We start from the raw sequence: 23,654 nt of genomic DNA on the forward strand, positions 1-23,654 counted from the left end.
TAAACAGGAAGTGAAGTAAAGTGATGTTAAGTCCAGCACTCAAAGATCCAAGCTGTCTTCTCACCGTGTCAGATGACTTCTGATCTTTAAAAGGCAAGGAAAAACGAATGGTCTTCATATCATCAGAAGCTTGATCGGCGGTAGATGATAACCCGAACTCCTGCGCCATCCTGGAGCAGAACTGACTAATGGTTGAACCACACTGCAAAAACTAGCCATCCTAATATAAGGAAAAACATAATAAATTTGAGGGCGGCACGGTGGTGTAGTGGTTAGCGCTGTCGCCTCACAGCAAGAAGGTCCTGGGTTCGAGCCCTGGGGCCGGCGAGGGCCTTTCTGTGTGGAGTTTGCATGTTCTCCCCGTGTCCACGTGGGTTTCCTCCGGGTGCTCCGGTTTCCCCCACAGTCCAAAGACATGCAGGTTAGGTTAACTGGTGACTCTAAATTGAGCGTAGGTGTGAATGTGAGTGTGAATGGTTGTCTGTGTCTATGTGTCAGCCCTGTGATGACCTGGCGACTTGTCCAGGGTGAACCCCGCCTTTCGCCCGTAGTCAGCTGGGATAGGCTCCAGCTTGCCTGCGACCCTGTAGAAGGATAAAGCGGCTACAGATAATGAGATGAGATAATAAATTTGAGAACATTTAGACTATAATCAACTGAAATAATCTGCCAGTGCAGTAAGATAATTACACTTGGTAAGACATCTTAGAATAAGTTGCTTGCAATCTAGAACTAGGTTTAATAATCTCAAAATTGGTGTCTTGTTTTCTTATAATAAGAAATACTAGATCGTTTCAACTATTTTCAAGATATTTTCACTTGCTAAGATATCATTTTTTTTGCAGTGCAGTGAGCTTTTCCAGGTATTTTAGGGCTTGAAAAACATCTCTCAAACGATGACACTCCTCATTAAAGTACTCCTTTGTTGATGATAGACACCAGACATGATGAAGCCTGGTTTTTAACAAGGATCTCTTCTACTTGCGATCCACATGGCTTTGATAAAGCAGTGGTGTTTGTGGACTTTCTGTAAACCTTTGTATCAAGTTTACAGCCGTTCTGGATGATTTTATTTTAATGTATCACAATGCTTTTGAATATTATTTTTGGGTTCAATGAATATGATGTAAACTATATTACATTTAGATGCAAATACACTTCAGTAGACAGATGAAATAACTCTCATCTAAATTTACACTAAAAGCAGAGTAATGAGCACAATTTAAACACAAACCCACCAAGTAAAACCCAGATCTGTGTTCGATACATGTGAAAGAATTACAATTTTCCTCCTGGAAGAATACTGTTCAACATGTTATCAATATAGCAAGTGATTAAACACAGTCTGAATTTCAGATTTAGTGCAGTCGCCTTCCACCAGCAGCTCGACGTCAAATGGCATTTGCTCTTGTGACATACAAGTTGAAGCCTGTTCAGGTTTTTGATTATAAAAAGTAGATCATCTGATTAAAGTATGAAAAATGCTATGAATAAAAATCACTTTGGTATCTCGTTTTTCTTTCTAATGCGAGTCAGTGGCACGTTCTTTAGTTACAACACGCCCTCTTCTTCAAAACAAAATCAGAAAACGCGAGGTTCTGCAAACGAGACCCATGTTAGACTGCACTGTACAAAAAGCCGTTTAGTTCACATCTCTTCCATGAACATCAGTGGATTCTTAAAGACCTAAATCTCATCTTCAATATCCAACTCATCTCCAAACACATCTGGATCATATTCTTCAGAAGCTACATTTCTGCAGTCAGTGGACTGGCATAAACCTGTGCGGTTTACAGTGTGTTGCCTACAAGAGCAACGATCCTTTGGTGGGGCGAACGTAAGGAGACACGTGATTGGTTGTAGGAAGCGGCACAATAGTGAATTGCGATGTGTTTTGATCGATAATATTTCTCCCTAAATTTATTTTCATCCACTATTTTCGTTCTTCTATTACATGTGCAAGTTTCACATGATTATCAAACTATACTTTTATACAATGTATGAAAATATTTTAGTTGCCAAACAGTGGTCGCAAAAAAAGCACAATTTTCATGTTCAGCGCTCAGGCTATCAATGTGATCTGCCACCAAAGGTGTCATGTTCTAAGCTTTTTAACACATCTGTATGTAAACATCAGGATCAGGAAATGAAGCTGAAATTCTGATCCATGATCTCATTCATCATTTGATCTCAAACCCGAATGTCTTCAGTGTAAAGCAAAAACAACAGTCCCTTGCTGTTCCAATACTTTCAGAGAGAAGGCTGGAGCCATTGTAATGGTTGCCAGATTGTCTTATTTACACCACTACTTTTTTTCACTTCATAAAGGACTTCTCTCTCTCTCTCGCTCAGCTCCATGTCGTCCTAAATTGGAGAAATGAGAGGCAGCTGTAACCACAGATCACCATGCAACTCTGCCCTCAGCAGCGTTCTGCAATTCATGCTCATCGAGTTGAATTTCTTGGTAACATGCTTGATGACATACTGCACTTCGCTGGATTTCTGCCACCCTCTGCTTCTCTGACCATGTTGTGGAACAAGCAGGGGATATCCAGGCTGTGTTGCTGTTTCGGTCTTTCTCCTGCCTTCTGATGGAATGTCTGAGGAAAGACAGCTGGCGCTGTCCGACAGAAAACGACTTGGATTCTACTTGAACCCAAATGCTTTGCTCCAGGCTTCTAGATCAAATATTTTCATAAAAATAGTTTCATCACGGGGTCAAGCCTAAAACACTTTGTGTTCTGCAGTTATTGATGTTTATTTCCCAGGATGTTTTTGCTGATCACGGTGGTGTAGTGGTTAATGCTGTTGCCTCACAGCAAGAAGGTCCGGGTTCGAGCCCCGTGGCCGGCGAGGGCCTTTCTGTGCGGAGTTTGCATGTTCTCCCCGTGTCCGCGTGGGTTTCCTCCGGGTGCTCCGGTTTCCCCCACAGTCCAAAGACATGCAGGTTAGGTTAACTGGTGACTCTAAATTGAGCGTAGGTGTGAATGTGAGTGTGAATGGTTGTCTGTGTCTATGTGTCAGCCCTGTGATGACCTGGCGACTTGTTCAGGGTGAACCCCGCCTTTCACCCGTAGTCAGCTGGGATAGGATCCAGCTCGCCTGCGACCCTGTAGAACAGGATAAAGCAGCTACAGATAATGAGATGAGATGAGAGATTTTTGCTGATGTGAATGCAAAATGTTTTACAAGGTGAAGTAAAAAATAAACTGAGAGAGGGAATAAAAGGTAGGGGGAAATTAAATAGATGACTGAGCTTGAGAGTGGATTTCTGAGTGCTGTGTCCCGGGTGCTAATCAATGGCATGTGGAACACCTCTGTGTCTGTTCAGAGGGGAGGATGTGGGTGTGGCACAAAAGGAGGATTAGGAACCTCTGGCCCTCTGGCTGATAGGCATTTGGGCTGTAAACTGGCAACCGCGCGCGCGCGCGCGTGTGTGTGTGTGTGTGTGTGTGTGTGCGCCCTCTCTCGGGCTCACGGTGGAACTGCGAGGATCTCCGGGGTTGTTCCTCCGCTCGCTCGCTCGCGGTGCTGTGCTGCGGTCAGCTTTTCCTTCTCTCCCTCTCCATCGGCATGTTTCTCCTCCACCTCTCCCTCTGCTCCTCTCCTCCATCAGCAGCTGGGCGTCATGCCTCCGGATGTGGCTGCTGCTGTTCTTCTGCAGGCTCTGATTTAGGATCCTAATCACAGGAGTCGCTTTAAATTGCAGTTAAAGGTAAGCTCTATTTATGGCATGCAGGGTTTTTTTCTCGCCCCTGATGATGATGATGATGATGCGACTAGCTTGATGATTTCCGACCCTCTTTTGCACACAGTAACAGATTTGTGCAACATGCGCCAGTGATGCCTCTGACAGATAAAGAGGCCTCCGTGTTTTATTTTAATAATAATAATAATAATAATAATAATAAATGAACGGTCATTGGTTCGAATCCAGTTTGCTGCAGGAGGTTTATAATCTCTCTCACTGCTCAAGGAGTGTTGTGTGTGTGTGTGTGTGTGTGTTCACCTCGCGGCCAGGTTCTGTGTGTGTGTGTGTGTGTGTGTTGAGGTTTAACAGGAATGACTGGTCAGCGCGCGCATGCTTTACGTGATCCAATGTAGGCCGACGATTTTGCAGATCTCGTGTGTGTGTGTCTGTGTGTGTGTGTGTGTGTGTGAGAGAGAGAGAGAGAGAGAGAGAGATGCACATACAAACGCGCATGCAAATAAATAAATAAATAAATAAATAGCAAAAAATGCACGGGTCTCCATACTGCATTCCAGTCTTCCATGAACGCGTTTCCAGCTTCCCCAGTTAGTTTGAGGCTCCGGGTGCAAACCGTCCTGGTGTCCACGCGCACCACACGGTGCATATGCGCGTGACAGCCAGGACAAATGTTTGTTTCCTCTCTCTCTCTCTCTCTCTCTCTCTCTCTCGCTCTCTTTTCAGCCTTATAAACAAAGGGTCGGTGTGGCTAAACAGCAAAACCAAAAGCCGCACAACACACGGGGAAACCTGAAGATAACAGTAAACTGGGAACTGTGACAGGAAGTTCAGAAAGATCACAGCAAAGGATCGGGACAGCAAGCTCTCAATACTGATAGGAAGTTTGGAAGCATGACAGCAAATTCCAAAACACAATAGCGAATTCAGAATCACAACAGCAAATTTGAAATTCGGAATCACAACAACAAATTCCAAAACATGATAGCGAATTCGGAATCACAACAGCAAATTTGAAATTCGGAATCACAACAGCAAATTCCAAAACATGATAGTGAATTCGGAATCACAACAGCAAATTTGAAATTCGGAATCACAACAACAAATTCCAAACATGATAGTGAATTCGGAATCACAACAGCAAATTCCAAAACATGATAGTGAATTCAGAATCACAACAGCAAATTTGAAATTAGGAATCACAACAACAAATTCCAAACATGATAGTGAATTCGGAATCACAACAGCAAATTTGAAATTCAGAATCACAACAGCAAATTCCAAAACATGATAGTGAATTCGGAATCACAACAACAAATTCCAAAACATGATAGTGAATTCGGAATCACAACAGCAAATTTGAAATTCGGAATCACAACAACAAATTCCAAACATGATAGTGAATTCGGAATCACAACAGCAAATTCCAAAACATGATAGTGAATTCGGAATCACAACAGCAAATTTGAAATTCGGAATCACAACAACAAATTCCAAACATGATAGTGAATTCGGAATCACAACAGCAAATTCCAAAACATGATAGTGAATTCAGAATCACAACAGCAAATTTGAAATTAGGAATCACAACAACAAATTCCAAACATGATAGTGAATTCGGAATCACAACAGCAAATTCCAAAACATGATAGCGAATTCGGAATCACAACAGCAAATTTGAAATTCGGAATCACAACAGCAAATTCCAAAACATGATAGGGAATTCGGAATCACAACAACAAATTCCGAAACATGACAGCAAATTTAGAATCACAACAAATTCCAAAACACGATAGCGAATTCGGAATCACAACAGTAAATTCCAAAAGATGATAGCGATTTCGGAATCACAACAGCAAATTCCAAAACACGATAGCAAATTTGGAATCACAATAACAAATTCCGAAACATGACAGCAAATTTGGAATCACAACAACAAATTCCAAAACACGATAGCGAATTCGGAATCACAACAGCAAATTCCAAAACATGATAGTGAATTCGGAATCACAACAGCAAATTCCAAAACATGATAGCAAATTCAGAATCACAACAGCAAATTTGAAATTCGGAATCACAATAACAAATTCCAAAACACGAGAGTTAATTCGGAATCACAACAGCAAATTCGGAACCATGACAACAAATTCCAAAGCACGATAGCGAATTCGGAATCACGACAACAAATTCCAAAACATGATAGAGAATTCAGAATCACGAGAGCAAATTTGGAATCACAATGGTAAAAATCTGAAATACAACAGATTCGGAATGCACTGTAGTAACATAAGTAACTTCCTGTTAAATATATATTTTTAGATTTAGAACTACAAAAAGTCTGTGTGTCGGACATTTTAAGTACCTTTGTAAAAGTTTTGCAAATGTTGCAGTCAGCATTTAAAATGCTAACTTAAAGTTTTTGTACAAGTTTCAGTTGATTAAACTGTCATTTTATTAAATGTGTCTGCTTTTGTAATAAAAAAGTACTGAAAGAAAAAGCAAAACACAGCATTGCGATTTCTTACCCATCCATTAAAAAAAAAAAATCCCTCCCTCCCGACTGAAATTTTTTTTGCTCACCCGGTGGACAGGAAACGGATTTTTTTTTAAGGATGGCCTAAGTGAAAGCTGGTGTGTTTTCTGATGCGCTGTTGTCTTGTGCTGTATGTTGATGTGTTTTCTGCTCACATGCGACCATAGAAACCACTGCACAGAACCTGTAAAGGTTCCTCCAGAGAGGGAAAAGCTGATTTCAGAGATTTTGAGTCTGGATTTGGGATTAGTGTCCAATGTTTATGTCAAAGTGTACATGTCAAATAAAAAAGGGTTCCTCAAGGGTCTAGTGATGATTCTTTTTATAGTTCTTACTGAACAGGTTCCAGTTTGGAATAATTTCTGATAATAAGTTCTACACAGAACCTTTTGGACTTCCCCTGGAGTTCATCTGGACTTGAGGATAATTAAATGTTCAGTGTTCTTCGTTTTGGAAAAGCGTTCTCCTTGGATCCTGGGAGGGAAACCTCTATCATGAAAATATCAGGGTTCACTCAGAGAGGGGAAAGCCGAAAATCAGTGATGGAGATGCTTTCCGAGAGTCAGTTATGGAAGACAACACCATCATCGATACTTGAGGAGACAGACATGCTAATGCTAATGCTGGAAGACGAGAAAGCTTTGAGATGTCTTATTACCATATTGGCTCGAATATAAGACGGTGTTTTTGTTGTAAAAAATAGCTCTTAAAAAGGGGGGTCGTCTTAAATTCGCGGACTAGACAAAATGCCGCCAAAAACGAAAGTGAAAGTGAGGACAGTGAGAGTGAGCAAAGTGAGGCTGCGGATCTCTGTGCTGAGTAGCTGTAATTTAGCAAACTACCCTTTCCATTGTTTCAGTTGTTTATTATTGTAAACCTTAATGTATTGTTTAATGCATTTTTTAAAACATTTGCACTGTTCTGCAAATTTATTCCATATACCCGTAGGCTATGGGAAGTTAATGCATTGACATTCTGAAGTTTATGAACTTTCAGTCTAAACCTGACAAATTTGTTGAATTAATGCAATTTAAATGTTTTAATTTGGCTTGTCTAGTAGCCTGCAGTTTAGCCTCTTTTTTTACTTCTATGAAAAGTGTTCACGGAAATGAGACTGAAATGACCTCTATTTAAATGTGAAAAACAAAAGCCTCTAATTTTAAACAGAATTTTGAAATAAATACGCGTTATATGAATGAACATTTGGTCTTCAAAAAACTTTTTCCCCAAAGATGAACTTGGAAAAGGGGGGGGGGGGGTCGTCTTATATTCAGGGTCGTCTTATATTCGGGCCAATACGGTAGGTTTATTATGGATTTATTACATTGCATATTACTCCATTTACAGTTGATGTGAAACTTATACAAAATATGGTCTTTAATGAGGGAAGTGAATGGAGGTTACTGAGCTGCACCACATCATCCAGTGGAAACATGTTATTTACAGTGTCTTGTAAGAGTATTCATCCCCCTTGGTGTTTGTCCTGTTTTTTCGCATTACAAGCTGGAGTTAAAATGGATTTTTGGAGGGTTAGCACCATTTGATTTACACAACATGTCTACAACTTTAAAGGTGAAAATTGTTGTTTTATTGCGATACAAAAAATAATTAAGATGAAAAAACAGAAATCTGGAGTGTGCATAGGTATTCACCCCCCAAAGTCAATACCTTTTGCTGCAATTCCAGCTGCAAATCTCTTGGGGTATGTCTCTATTAGCTTAGCACATCTGGCCACTGGGATTTTTGCCCATTCCTCAAGGCAAAACTGCTCCAATTCCTTCAAGTTAGATGGGTTGCGTTGGTGTGCAGCAATCTTCAAGTTATGCCACAGATTCTCAATTGGATTGAGGTCTGGGCTTTGATTAGGCCATTCCAAGACATTTAAATGTTTCCCTTTAAACCACTCCAGTGTAGCTTTAGCAGTATGTTTTGGGTCATTGTCCTGCTGGAACGTGAACCTTCGTCCCAGTCTCAAACCTCTGGCTGACTCAAACAGGTTTTCCTCCAGAATTGCCCTGTATTTAGTGCCATCCATCTTTCCTTCAGTCCTGACCAGCTTTCCTGTCCCTGCAGATGAAAAACATCCCCATAGCATGATGCTGCCACCACCATGCTTCACTGTAGGAATGGTGTTCTCAGGGTGTTGGGTTTGCGCCACACATGGCATTTCCCATGATGGCCAAAAAAATCAATTTTAGTCTCATTTGACCAGAGAATCTTCTTCCATGTGTTTGGGGAGTCTGCCACATGCTGTTGGGCAAACTCCAAATGGGTTTTCTTAAACAATGTTTTTTTTTCTGGCCACGCTTCCATAAAGCCCTGTCCATTCTGTGGCGTGTACAGCTTAAAGTGGTCCAATGGACAGGTACTCCCATCTCCACTGTGGATCTTTGCAGCTCCTTCAGTGTTATCTTTGGTGTCTTTGTTGTGTCTCTGATTAATGCCCTCCTTGCCCGGTCTGTGAGTTTTGGTGGGCGGGGCCTTCTCTTGTCAGGTTTGTAGTGGTGCCATATTCTTTCCATTTTGCTATAATGGATTTAATGGAGCTCTGTGGGATATTCAAAGTTTGGAATATATTTTTTATAACCCAACCCTGATCTATACTTCTCCACAACTTTGTCTCTGACCTGTTTGGAGGCTCCTTGGTTTTCATGTTGCTTGCTGAGTCGTGTTGCAGAGTCAGGGTCCTTCCAGAACAGGTTGATTTATACAGACATCATGTGACAGATCATGTGACACTTTCATTCCACACAGGTGGATCTTAATCAACTAATTATGTGACTGATGAAGTGAATTGGTTGGAGCAGCTCTTATTTAGGGGTTTCATAGAAGAGGGGGTGAATACTTATGCACACTCCAGATTTTTGTTTATTCACCTTAATTATTGTTTGTGTCACAATAAAACAACAAATTGCACCTTTAAAGTGGTAGGCATGATGTGTAAATCAAATGTTGCTAACCCTCCAAAAATCCATTTTAATTCCAGCTTGTAATGCGACAAAACAGGACAAACACCAAGGGGGATGAATACTTTTGCAAGAAACTGTATACACACCAACATGATTAAATCCAACTTTCCCGTTTCACACAGGCCATCCAAAGTCTAAATGCACTATAGTGTAGCTTAATGAACAATCAGAGGATTAGTTTTCCGAGCTAATCTCAGAAAATTTCTATGAACATGACGGTTTTTTTTCCATTCTGTCCTCAAGGCTTTACTAAGTTAGCCTTTTATTATCCCACAAAGGGAAATTTACATTGTTACAGCAGGAAAAAAGCAGCAAAATATAGAAAGAAAAGAATATAAGGCAGTGAAAGAGTCGTGCAAAAAGTACTCAGTATACAAAAAAAGGTATATATAAAAAGAAATAAACTACAAATTGAAGATAAAATTAACAAATTAGCAGGTTTGCAAATATACAGTTAACATAAGTGTATTATGCAGATGGTATTGCACGTGTAAGTATTGTACAGGTAGTATTGCACAAGTAAGTAGGTATATAGTACAAGAGCCATTTTAACCGTGTGTAGCTAGCAGTTTGCTGTAAAGTACTGATGCTGATAGTCAGTGCACACCGTATACATTCAGAGGGGTTTCTGTGGATGTAGACGTGATCTGGACAGTACTGTTGATTATTGTGAGGAGCGTCTGGTGCTGTGCTTGGTGAGGTGCCGGTTGTACAGTCTCACAGCAGTAGGGAGGAAGGAGCTGCTGTATCTCTCCTTAACACACCGCAGATGGAGGAGCCGGTCACTGAAGGAGCTGCCCAGTGCTGCTACTGTCTCCTGCAGTGGGTGGGAGGTGTTCGCCATTAAGGATGACAACTTGGCCAATGTCCTCCTCTCCCCCACTACGTCCATTGAGTCCAGTGCACAGCCCAGGACAGATCCTGCCTTCCTAATCAGCTTGTTAAGGTTTTTCCTCTCTGCTGTTGTGATGCTGCTTCCCCAACAGACAACTCCATAGAATATGGCTGATGCCACCACAGAGTCATAAAAAGAGTTCAGAAGTGGACCCTGTATTTCAAAGGCCCTGAGCCTCCTCAGCAGGTGGCGTCTGCTCTGGCCTTTCTTGTTCAGGGCGTGTGTGTGATCAGTCCAGTCCAGTTTATTGTTCAGATGAACACCCAGGTACTTGTAGCTCCTAACAATCTCAGTGTCCTTTCCCTGAATGCTCGCTGGGGTAGGTGAAGAGAACCTCGTCCTGCCAAAATCCACCACCAGTTCCTTGGTCTTATGATAAATCCTGTGAGAGCCAGTTGCTGTGTCTGATCTCCTGACCCTGTACATTAGACTTTTCTCCATCGACCCACTCTGACTGTCCATATTTAGAGCCACATTTGTGATCTTTCTCCTTGGTGCACTCTCATGGCTCTCATCCAGGATGGTTTCGGCGCCACGTGTTCACGTCAGCCGCAGCACTTCTTTCACTCAGCTGCACTCACTGATCTGCAGCCAGTCGGGTCTTTTAAAGCGCACGCTAACGCAGATCATATTGCTTACAAATTTCATTATTTATGCCCGTGATAAGAGTGCTGAACAGGATGTCATGTGGTGTGAGAGCTGGCGCTGAAGTGAACATCACTGTGAACTTTACAGAGTGTCTGAGATTTAAATCCGGGTCGAACACCACAGTGGTTTTATCTCCTAAAAAGCTTACAGTAAAAACGATGAGTCTGAACAAACAGTTTGTAAAATTACTATGCTCACTTCCCTCTGTTCCTCTGTTTAAAGGAAGAAATAAAGCTCTCAATGTTAAACCGAAACAATCAGACACTAAACTGAAACAATCAGGTGCTGACCTAAAATTGGACATGAAACTGTAATGATTGGCTGCTAAATAAAATGATCGGATGTGAAACTGAAATAATCAGACATTAAACTGAAGCAATCGGATGCTAAACTAATATGATCAGACACTAAAGTGAAATGATCGGACAGTAAACTGAAAGGATAGTTTGCACTTTAGCAGGTGCTGTACTTTACCGAGCCTAGCGGCGTTTGAGTGAATTTAAGCGGGGGTTCGGGGGTGGCAGCCCCCGTATTATCAATAATAAATAAAGAAAAGCTTACCTTGTTCTATTATATGTCAAAAAGTAATCAAAACTAGTGTTTGTCTGTGCTTTGGGATTGGTTGTTTGAGGGTTAGGGTTAGTGTGACTTTTCGCGTATTTTAGCGCCGGCTAAAGTGCGGTAGTCCCAACTGAAAAAATTGGACACAAAACTGTAATGATTGGCTGCTAAATAAAATGATTGGATGTAAAACTGAAATAATCAGACATTAAACTGAAGCAATCAGATGCTAAATTAAAATGATCAGACACTAAAGTGAAACGATCGTACAATAAACTGAAACAATTGGACGCTAAACTAAAATTGGATGCTAAACTGTAATGATTGGATGCGAAATAAAATGATCGGACGTGAAACTGAAATAATCAGACATTAAATGGAAACAATCAGATGCTAAACTAAAATGATCAGACACTGAAGTGAAATGATTGGACAATAAACTGAAGCAGCCAGACTCACTCACTCACTATCCGTTTTGAGTCAGTTGACACGTCAGACATGTGTATGACTAGCAGTCTTCAGCAGAGCTCTCCATTCAGCACAGTCTTGAGTTGCCTCCTCTGTGATATTCCATAGCTTCAAATCAGCACGGACAGATTCTTTCCAGCTTTTTCAAGGTCAGCCACGGTTGTTCGATCCTTCAACTTCTGGGGTAGTACATCTGTTGATCCAAGAATTACTGCATTGGACGTGTCCAAACCAACAGAGACGATTGCATCTGAGGACAGTGTCAAGGCGACGGAGGTTCAGCATCTGCAGAAGAGAAGACGTGCTAATTCGTATTCCGCTTTTGACATTGCACGTCCATAAAAGCATGGCTCTTTCATTACGCTCAAGCCATTTTCGGTCATCTCTTTGGAGTGCCCAACATTCAGAACCGTATAACATGGTGCTATGCACACAACTGTTGTATAGTTGACCACAGGTATGGAGTGAGACAGCTTTGCAGGTTAACAATGGCAGCAGCTCTCTACAATTTTCCCAAGCAGAATGAGTTCTGATAATCGTTGTTAGTTCACAACCACCTCTTGGGCAGATACCACTAAACTAAAACGATTGGACACTAAATTGAAATGATCAGATGCTCTAAATAAAGCTCTAAAATGCAATCTGTCATTGTTTTTTAAATCATTATTACAGCTCGAATATCAGATACCCAATAAAACAAACATTTAGCTCTTTATTAGCGAAAAAAGAAAAAGAGATAATTGATATTATCCTTAATGTCAAGATGGCGCCTGCCCTGTCGGCAGCTTGCTACCTGTAGAGTGATCGTTTGTTTGTCAGTCTTGTTTCTCAAACACAGTTCATTGTTTAACGTCAAAAATCACAAGCAACATGTTTGGACTTAAGGTGAACATATGTGTGCTACTGTGGTTTATTTTGTGGAGTGGATGTATCCGTTTTGGAATACAATGTCTCAGAGTGGCTGATACGGCCGCGGTTGTCTCCTACACTGTGGGAGAGTTGTGCAGCATTCGGGATACAATGATCAACGATGACTGTCCAAAATGGGATTTACCCCCGGAGATGAAACGGAGGAAAAGAGGCCGACGCAGTGGTGTAAAGGTTCGAAATAGACACATGAAGCACAAGCCTGTTCTCCCGTCTGTGATTATGGGAAACGTGCGCTCCATAGTCAACAAAGTTGATGAATTAGCGTCGCTGGTGAGGTATGACAGACTATACCGACAGTGCAGCCTTCTGTGCTTTACGGAAACTTGGCTTACGGATTGCATTACTACGGCTTATATGGAAATGGATGGATTTACAATGATCCGACATGATAGGGATCCTGAGAAGGCAGGCAAGAAATCGGGCGGTGGTGTCTGCCTGTACGTTAACAATCAGTGGTGTCATCCTGGACACATTACAGAAAAGCACAGAGTGTGTGACCCAAACATTGAACTACTGGCGGTGAGTTGCAGACCCTATTTCCTTCCACGGGAGTTTACGAATGTCATTGTAATCGTAACATACATCCCACCATCTGCCAATGCTAAATTGGCAACTGACTCGATATCAAGAGTTGTCCGTGAACTTCAGAGTCACACAACGGACGCTTTCGTTGTGATTAATGGTGATTTTAATCACTGTACCCTCTCCGCGTCGCTGCCCTCATTTAGGCAGTTTGTCAACTGCCCAACGAGGGGCGAAAAAACTATTGACCTTTTTTATGCAAATATTAAAGACAGCTACAAATCTACTGACCTCCCTCCACTTGGGAGGTCGGACCATAATCTAGTGCTCCTTTCCTCCAAGTACACCACTTTGGCTCGTAGACAGCCTGTTTCTACAAAAACAGTGCGTGTATGGTCAAAGGGGGCGTGTCAGGATTTGCAAGACTGTCTGGAGTGTACCGATTGGTCTGTTTTCTATGATGAAGACTCTAAAGAGGTGGATTGTGTGACTGACTGTGTTACTGATTATATTAAATTCTGTACGGATTTGCTTATCCCATGTAAAACTATAAAACTTTATTCTAACAATAAGCCATGGATTACTAAGGACATTAAGGATGCAATTAATGAAAAGAAAGCTGCCTTCATGAGTAAGAACAAGGACAGGATCAGAGTGGCACAAAAGAATGTAAAGGTTGCCATTAGGCAAGGAAAGAATAAATACAAGGACAGAGTTGAGAATAAACTACAGGAGTGTGACACCAAAGGTTTATGGAATGGACTTAAATCAATAACAGGGTTTGGTCCTGTCACTAGCAACCTGAATGGGGAAACATTCACACCTGATGAGGCTAACCTTTTTTATGCAAAATTTGATTGCACTGTGAACTCAACTGATCATCACATACCAGCGCATTACATTACACACTGTAAAAAAAGAATAGTTGAGAATACTTGAAATTTCAAGGCAACAGTCTGCATTAAGAATTTTATGTTTTGCCAATGATGTGCCCATGATAATCCAAACTATGATAAAACTGTTATCTTTATTAAGAATTCTTAATTAAGTCAATTTTCAATTCCTCATTCTGCCAACATAGATTTCTCTTTTTGCTGAACAGTGGCATTCACAGTAGTACAAAAAGGCAATTGAGGTTATCAGACTTTTTTGGGGGGCTTTTTTCACCTTTATTTGGATAGGACAGTGTAGAGACAGGAAATGAGCGGGAGAGAGGGACGGATCGGGAAATGACCTCGGGTCGGAATCGAACCCAGGTCCCCGGATTTATGGTATGGCACCTTATCCACCTGAGCCACGACACCATACCCATGATGTGGGTTTTAAAAACTTTATTTCAATATTGAAGTTTTGTAATTGTGTAGAACAATGAAAAAAGGCATGTATAGTTTAATGATAAATTGTGATAACCTCAGGGGCATCGTGGCTCAGGTGGATAAGGCGCCATACCATAAATCCGGGGACCTGGGTTCGGTTCTGACCTGAGGTCATATCCCTCCCCGTCTCTCTCTCTCCTGCTCATTTCCTGTCTCTATGCTGTCCTATCCAAATAGAGGTGAAAAAAGTCTGATTGCCTTTTTGCACTACTGTGAATGCCACTGTTCAGCAAAAAGAGAAATCTATGTTGGCAGAATGAGGAATTGAAAATTGACTTAATTAAGAATTCTTAATAAAGATAACAGTTTTATCATAGTTTGGATTATCATGGGCACATCGTTGGCAAAACATAAAATTCTTAATGCAGACTGTTGCCTTGAAATTTCAAGTATTCTCAACTATTTTTTTTTACAGTGCACCTTTACAGGAGGAAGAGGGGTGTCCATCTCTCTATCCTCCAGTAACCATTACTGTTGAGGAGGTACGCTCTCAGCTACGAAAGCTTAATGTAAATAAGGCCCCTGGTCCAGATGGGATCATGCCACGTGTCCTTAAAGTATGTGCTGATCAGTTGTGTGATGTTTTACATTATTTGTTTACCTTGTCCTTGTCTGTCTCAAAAGTCCCTGCTATATGGAAAACATCCTGTATTGTACCAGTGCCTAAGAAACCCAATGCCAAGGCTCTTAAAGACTTGAGACCCATTGCCTTGACCTCCCATGTCATGAAGTGCTTTGAGAGGACAATACTGGGGCACCTGAGGGCACAGGTCAGTGCCTTTCAGGACCCGCTGCAATTTGCTTACCGGGAGGGTGTTGGTACGGATGATGCTCTTATTTATTTGTTGCACAGGGTGTACAGCCATTTGGAGACCTCTGCTGCTTCTGTGAGAATAATGCTTTTTGATTTTTCTAGTGCTTTTAATACCCTACAACCTCACATTTTAGCCAAAAAGCTTTATGGTTTTAATCTTCACAAATCCACTGTAGGTTGGATCACTGACTACCTCACATGTAGACCGCAATATGTAAGAATACAAAATAGCACTTCTGAGACTATTAAGACAAACATAGGGGCACCACAAGGAACGGTGTTATCTCCTTTTTTATTTACTTTATACACCTCTGACTGCAGACATAGTAGCTCCTCGTCATCTTCAGAAATTTTCAGATGACTCTGCCTTGGTGGGATATATTAATAAAGACAACTATGCAATATACCAGGCAGAGGTGGATAGCTTTGTTAGCTGGTGTGAAGCTGCCCATCTTATTTTAAACGTTGACAAGTGCAAGGAGCTAATCATTGATTTCAGGAAAAAAAGAAATGTGCCAGTCACAATACTTATTAATGATCACCCAGTAGATGTTGTGACATCATACAAATACCTTGGCATCCACCTTGATAACAAACTGGATTGGAAGATGAACAGTAATATTATTTTTAAGAAGGCCCAGTCCAGACTATTTTTTCTGAGAAAGTTGAGATCTTTTGATTTGGGGAGACCAATCTTAAACACATTTTATCATGGAATTGTGGCAAGTGTTTTATTTTATGCTGTTGTATGCTGGGGAGGAAACATGACACTGGAGGACAGGAACAAATTAAATAAGCTTATTAAGAAAGCAGGGTCCATCACAGGCATATGTTTGAGTACAGTTGAGCAAATTCTAGAGGAGCGGGTGATGAGGAAGGTGAATAGTGTCATGTTGAAAGATGATCACCCACTGTACAGCCTATTTGTGAGGAGTGGAAGGAGTCAAAGGCTCCTTCTACCCAATTGCTCCACTGAACGGTTTAGGAGGTCTTTTATTCCTGCAGCGATAAGACTTCTTAACAAAAACTGCTAAGTACTTTTAATCTTGTAAGTATTCAACTGCGCTTTTAATGGCAGTTTTAGAAAATTGCTGTGATTCTTTGGGAGTTTTATGATGAACTGTTTTTATGTTTTTATTTTTTATATCTTTATCTATTTATATTTCTCCTTTTATTTATGATGTGGTTGTCCTGTCTTACTGTTATGTGTTGTATGTATGGTCAGGTGGCGTTCAATTTCCCCCTTGGGGATTAATAAAGTTCCTCAATCAATCAATCAATCAATCAATCAATATTAGACACGGGCGGCGTAGTGGTTAGCGCTGTCGCCTCACAGCAGGAAGGTCCAGGTTTGAGCCCTGTGGCTGGCGAGGGCCTTTCTGTGCAGAGTTTGCATGTTGTCTGCGTGGGTTTCCTCCGGGTGCTCCGGTTTCCCCCACAGTCCAAAGACATGCAGGTTAGGTTAACTGGTGACTCTAAATTGACCGTAGGTGTGAGTGTGAATGTGGTTGTCTGTGTCTATGTGTCAGCCCTGTGATGACCTGGCGACTTGTCCAGGGTGAACCCCGCCTTTCGCCCGTAGTCAGCTGGGATAGGCTCCAGCTTGCCTGCAACCCTGTAGAACAGGATAAAAGCAGCTAGAGATAATGAAATGAGATGAGATATTAGACACGTGTGAGCTGAACGGGACACATGTAATGAGGAGGGGACCAGAGGGAGGAATTCAGAGTCCTGATCGCGATGAGGGGGAAGCTGTTTGTGAAACATTTAGTTTTAGTGGACAGACATCTGTAGCGCCTCACTGAGGGACGGAGCTGGATGAGGTGATGAGCAGGAAGGGAGGTCGGAGGTGATCCTCGGTGCGTGTGTAGAGAGTGAGCTCAGGGGATGGGCTGCCTGTGAGCCTGGATGCCATGTTGACTGTAGTTTCCTCCACATCTGTGAGTTGAGTCCAGAGGATGGCCTGGAACACCAGTCAGAGGAACAAACTGTTTGACGATGGGCTTTTTGTGAAGAGCAGCGAGAGATGTCCTGAAATCCTTACTGATAACTGAAATATCTGCAACAAAAATCATGCACAACAGTGTCCTCAATCACAACCGACACTTATCTTTTTGGCACATCAATCTCCGACACTTTCTGGTGAAGTAAGTAGGTGGGGCATTAATGTCCTTATGGGCCTGAGGAAAGTAGCTAGCAATTGGCCCTCACTGTCAACAACTTGAAGTTTACCTTGTTGATGTGAGAAGGAGAATGGAACCGTACATGTCCAGGACTTGGAGAGTGCTCAGACGGATGTCTCTCCTCATACCGTTCAGGAGAGCGGCCACGCTTAGCATCGTCCCTAGGTGATGTGCTGTAGCCATGTTCATGGCGCTCAGATGATCCAGAACATGTGTGAGAATCCTGTCTGTCATACCAGTCTCGAACATGCCTGGGAGATCTGTAGGAGATATCTCCAGCTGAACATCCGTCCTCAGAAGAGTCTCTAGAGTTGTTTCTGTCTGAAGGATAGTACTGACTGCGGCCTCGTCCACGATCAGGAGTGGGGTCTGCTGACGAGATCTGTAGTCAGATGAGCTGTCTCATGTGTCTCGTCGCTGGCTTTGCACCTCCACAGTGCTGTGAAAAAGTATTTGCCCCCTGCTGATTGGTTCCATTTTTGCTCCTTTGTCACATTTAAATGTTTTAGGTCGTCCAGCAAAGTCTAATGTAAGATAAAGACGATGTAAGTAAAAACAAAATGAACCTTTTAAATGATCACTCCATTTCTTAAAAGTAAAGGGTTAATCAAAACCTGTATCACCCATGTGAAAAAGTAATTGCCCCCTTAAACCTAATAACTGGTTGGGCCACCCTTGGCGGCAACAACTGCAATTAAACGTTTGTGATAACTTGCAGTGAGTCTTTTACATCGCTGTGGAGGAATTTTTGGCCACTCTTCTTTGCAGAATTGTTTCAGAATTGTGATCATGGACGAGGCAAGCGAGGCCTGTAATTCTGTAGATGTTCATTGAAGTTCTTTTGTGACCTCCTGGATCAAGTCAAGTTTATTTCCATAGCGCTTTTAACAATAGACATTGTTGCAAAGCAGCTTTACAGAATTTGAATGATTTTAAACATGAGCTAATTTTATCCCTAATCTATCCCCAATGATCAAGCCTGTGGTGACGGTGGCAAGGAAAAACTCCCTCAGACAACATGAGGAAGAAACCTCAAGAGGAACCAGACTCAAAAGGGAACCCATCCTCATTTGGGCAACAGCAGACAATTTATATGTGTGTGTTTTATATGTATGCTCATATATATATATAAAATGTGTGTGTGTGTGTGTGTGTGTATATATATGAGTGTTTAGTCTATGTCTAGTTCTTATCTAGAGTGTTCATACTGTTTATATTGTTTATTTCAATTATTCTGTTTTTATTTATTTATTGCATTGCCTGTTTGCACCGTGGGTCAGAGAGGACTGAAATTTCATCTGTGCTGTATGTCGAGCAGGTATAGCATATTTGACAATAAAGTTGACTTGACGTGACAACATGATTATAACATGAGCAGTTTTAACATGAAGTCAGTTTCATTGATGTTATAAACTCTTCATTGATGGAAACTTGAGTGTAAAACTGTTCATGACAACTGCAGTCCTAAAGTTAGCAAGTCAACTGTAGTCCTCAGCCATAAGGGCATTACTGTAAGTGTCCAGAGCGTCTTCCAAGTGTGACTTTCAACTGTCCACGTGGGGCCGTCCTCCACAGGAGCGATGTGATGAGACTCCGACCGGACACAGGGCACCAGGATGGATCAGGCAGGTCCGAGGAGCAGAAAAGCATTATTAGTATGAAGAACTTCAAATGTATTCAATTTATAACCAGGTTTTTGTGTTACACCTAGATAATCATTATAAATAACCGCGACGCCTCCTCCTCTGCCAGTTAGACGAGGCTGGTGTATATAACTGTATCCAGGAGGACTCGCTTCATTCAGTGCTATATATTCATTTGGCTTAATCCATGTTTCAGTTAAACACAGTACATTAAACTCCTGATCAGTAATGAGTTCATTAACCATTAGCACTTTAGATGTAAGAGATCTAATATTTAATAGCCCCACCTTTAGATCAAAGGTGCTGGCAGCAGCTGTACAGTCAGTATGATCTAATTTTATATTGATTAGGTTACTGGAACAAACTCTCTGAGTATTTCTACTTTTTTGTTGAGCTCGGGGAACAGACACAGTCTCGATGTAGTGGACCCTGAGTGACGACTCTGTGCAGCTAGCAGACAGTCGGTTTAGCCTGTTCATGTGCTCCCTGGCCTTGGCTCTGGATTGTCAGAAATTAACTAGGCCTATTCTGAGACTATGGCCTATGCTGCAAGAAATGAGAGCAGCACCTTCCTGAGTGGGATGGATCCCATCCCGCCCTAACAGGCCAGCAGTGCCCTCAAAATTAGCCCAATTATCTATAAAGCCCACACTGTTCTCAGAGCACCACCTGGACAACCAGCAGTTCAGTGACCATAACCTGCTGCAAGTTATATCGCCACACCGCATTGGGATGGGGTCAGAGCATACTACAGCATCGGACATCGCCTTCGCTAATTTAAACACCTCTACAAAGTTATTCTTAGTAACCTCAGACTGACGAAGGCGTATATCATTAGTTCCTACATGGATAACTATCTTTGAGAACCTGTGCTTGCCTCGGACCCTAAGATTACTTGCTATGTCCCGCACCCTGGCTCCCAGTATACACCTGACTAAAGCTGCTGGTGCCCCTAAAGGCCTAGCTAATTTCATGTACTGTATGATAGAGTCCCGTATAACCAGAGCTCTTTCAGGTTTCTCAGTGGGTGCATCACTAAGGCGAGTGAACCTGTTTGACACATGAAGCGGAGAGGAGTGGTGCTCCCGTGGGCGAACCTCAGTGGTAGCTTTGGCTCTACACTTATGCTGCCGAGTTGTCACCCATTCGCCCCACTGTAAGGGCTCTAATGCCGGAGTTGGGGGATTGCTAACTCCACCTAGGGCATCCAGACTTTCCCCTGCAGAAACTACACTGTTCTCATTCTCATTAAAGCCTCACTCACAACCCGCCATAAGTGTTTTGAACATGCACGGGTTGCAGGGTTTGGTAGCTCTGGACTGGAGACCAGGGGTTTAAGCTGTGATATGTGAAAGGTGGGGTGAACACGTCGCATGGTGAGTGGTAAAGCCAGTCTGACGGAACATGGATTGATTACCTTGCTGATGAGGAAAGGTCCTAGGTACCTGGGAGCCAGCTTGCGGGAGACAGTTCTGAGTGGCAGGTGGCATGTGGAGAGCATGACTCGTTGCCCCACCCAGTAGGTGGGCGCCTTAGAGCGGCATTTGTTGGCCTGCCTCTTGGATGCTAGGGCGGAGCAAATGAGTCTTCTCTGGGCCATTGCCCACGTCCTCCTGCGGCAGCGTATGAATATCTGGGCTGAAGGTACGGCGACCTCCACCTCCTGGCTAGGGAACAGTGGTGGTTGGTACCCTAGTGAGCACTGGGATGAAGAGAGACCTGTGGCAGAGGAAGGGAGAGTGTTATGTGTGTATCCGATCCAAGGTAGATACTTGCTCCAAGAACTGGCATCCCTGGACGCCATGCACCTGAGTGCAACCTCCAAAGCCTGGTTAGCCTGTTCTGCCTGGCCGTTGGTCTGTGGGTGGAAGCCTGAGGAGAGTCCCCTGCTGCTGGATGGCCGTTCTCAGATGGGTGAGTTCCGCTGGATCCATGTTGGCCAGAACGTACTGTTAGGGGTGGAGGTGTGGTGAGATAAGGATCCACAAGAGAATCAAAAGAGGGGGCGCTGCACAGTGGCGACCTGCAGCACAGTTTGTCGGCATGTTTGATGTTCAATGTTGTTTGTTTTGTCCTACGTGACTTATTTTGAAAATAACGTAGATAAGTTCGACCACAGTCATTGCAGGCCATCATGAGCCATATATGGACATTAGTTTTATTATTATTTTTGTTAGCAGTTACCGCGGTGGGGTTCTCAGCATGCAAACCAGCTGGCGAATCTGGGGCACATATACGCTACAAAAAGGATTTTCTTTTGCAACTCCATGATCGTACACATGACTGGATATCAGATACAAATATACCTGCAGAGATTATAAAGCACAACACCAGTAGCAGATTTGGACAGAAGAGGAAACGGGGGAAGCGAGGAGGAACGCGTCTAAAACTCAGAAGGAGGAATGCAAAAGTGCCACTTCCAACAATCATCTTGGCAAACGTCCATTCGCTCAAGAGGAAAGCGGACGAGTTGTGAGCAAACACTCGCTACTTGTATGAATATCGGGAGGCCTGCATACTAGCCTTCACCGAAACTTGGCTGAATAATGGCGTGTCGGACTCGGAGGTTTGTCCAGAGGGCTTTTCAATCATACGATTAGACCGCTGCAGTGAGACCATGGGCAAGGAGCAAGGAGGAGGGGTGTGTTTTATGATTAATGACCGATGGTGCAGGACAACGGTGATAAGGAAAAAAATATGCACCCCGGATATTGAACTTCTGTCGCTGTCTCTCCGACTGTCGTATTTACCTCGTGAGTTCCCACAATTATTTTTGACTATTGTGTACATACATCCAAGAGCAAATACAGATAAAGCAGCCGACGTCATTTACAATATCAATCAGGAGTTTGATGAGATTTCTCCTGATGCACCCAAGTTTGTAATGGGGGACTTTAATAACTGTATCCTTAAACGTGTACTCCCCACCTATTCCCAGTATGTCACATGTTCAACAAGGAACAATAAGGTTATAGACTTGTGCTATGGATCCATTCCGAAGGCATATTCATCCTGTGCAAAAGCACCCCTGGGTAGCTCAGACCACAATACTATTCTGCTGACACCCACTTATAAGCAGGTTCTAAAACGAGTCAAACCTACTGTGAAGCAGACTCAGGTTTGGCAGGAGGATAGTGTGGAGACTCTGAAAGGGTGCTTTGAGTCTACAACATGGAGCACCTTTGAAAACTCCTCTGCCGACCTGCATGGGATGACAGAGGTCATTTCAGGCTACATAGATTTCTGTGTGGAGACAGTGATTCCCAAAAAGACCAGTAGGGTGTACCCAAACAATAAACCCTGGGTGACTAAAGAGTTGAAGGGGGTATTAAACGAGAAAAAGAGGATATATGCTTTGGGAAGTAAACATGACATGAAGGAGGTACAAAGAAAAGTTAACAAGGAGATCTACAAAGCTAAATGCCAGTACAGAGACAAGGTACAAGAGACATTAATGGCTGGAGATTCAAGGGCTGCATGGACTGGTATTAAGTTGATGGCAAATGCCCCATACAAGACAAGCAAAAGCTCAGAACAACAAACAGATGATAGAGCACGCTATCTGTTGGCCAATGACTTGAATGAATTTTTCACCCGTCATGAGCATATGGCCAGTGGCAGTAATTCCATTTTGCTACAGGATGGGTTACAGGACAATGGGGCAGTGGGAATATTCACCATTAAGGAGGATACAGCGCGGCGGGTGTTTGAGAAGATCAACATCCGAAAGAGTCCTGGGCCTGATAATATAGGAGGCAAGGTGCTGAGATACTGCTCAGCCCAATTGAGTGGGGTCTTTTGCTATCTTTTCCAACACTCATTGGATACTCAGGTGGTACCACATATTTGGAAAAAATCATACGTGGCCCCCCTTCCCAAAGTCCCTCATCCATCTTCCCCCAAGGACTACAGACCCATTTCCCTCACCTCACTTGTAGTCAAATCATTTGAGAGGATTGTCAAAACCCACATCATCAACTCTTGCCAGCAAGCCCTTGACCCACTACAATTTGCATATAGGCGTGACAGAGGAACAGATGACGCCATTGTCACACTTTTGGATTATTTGTATATGCACTTGGAAGGTTCTAAGACACATGCTCGTGTCCTTTTTGCTGACTTTTCATCAGCTTTTAATACCATACACCCACACATTTTAGCTGAAAGACTAAAAAAAGACTTCCGCTTTGATTTTAAATTGATTAAGTGGACTATGGACTTTCTGCAGGGTAGAGCACAGCAGGTGAAGGTAGGCAACGTCTTGTCAGATGTTCGACTTACCTCTATTGGAACTCCACAAGGTAGTGTTCTTTCACCCTTGCTGTTTATTTTGTATACCGACAGTTGTCGTAGTAGTCACCCTGGTTGCCACATAATTAAATATGCAGATGATACAGCCTTGGTAA

At 42.6% G+C, this 23,654-nt stretch overlaps 1 protein-coding gene across 2 annotated transcripts in view; it reads left to right on the forward strand.

The window, feature by feature from the left end:
• The first annotated feature begins 3,551 nt into the window (after nucleotides 1–3,551).
• The window catches only part of b4galnt1b (beta-1,4-N-acetyl-galactosaminyl transferase 1b), a 120,144-nt gene continuing 100,041 nt past the window's right edge, over nucleotides 3,552–23,654 (forward strand). For both annotated transcript variants that reach the window (XM_060920230.1, XM_060920231.1), the window contains exon 1: nucleotides 3,552–3,715. The gene's annotated coding sequence lies outside the window, so the exon portion shown is untranslated. The remainder of the gene's footprint in view (nucleotides 3,716–23,654) is intronic.

The sequence above is a fragment of the Neoarius graeffei genome, chromosome 4, assembly GCF_027579695.1.
Source record: "Neoarius graeffei isolate fNeoGra1 chromosome 4, fNeoGra1.pri, whole genome shotgun sequence".
Classification (NCBI taxonomy): domain Eukaryota; kingdom Metazoa; phylum Chordata; class Actinopteri; order Siluriformes; family Ariidae; genus Neoarius; species Neoarius graeffei.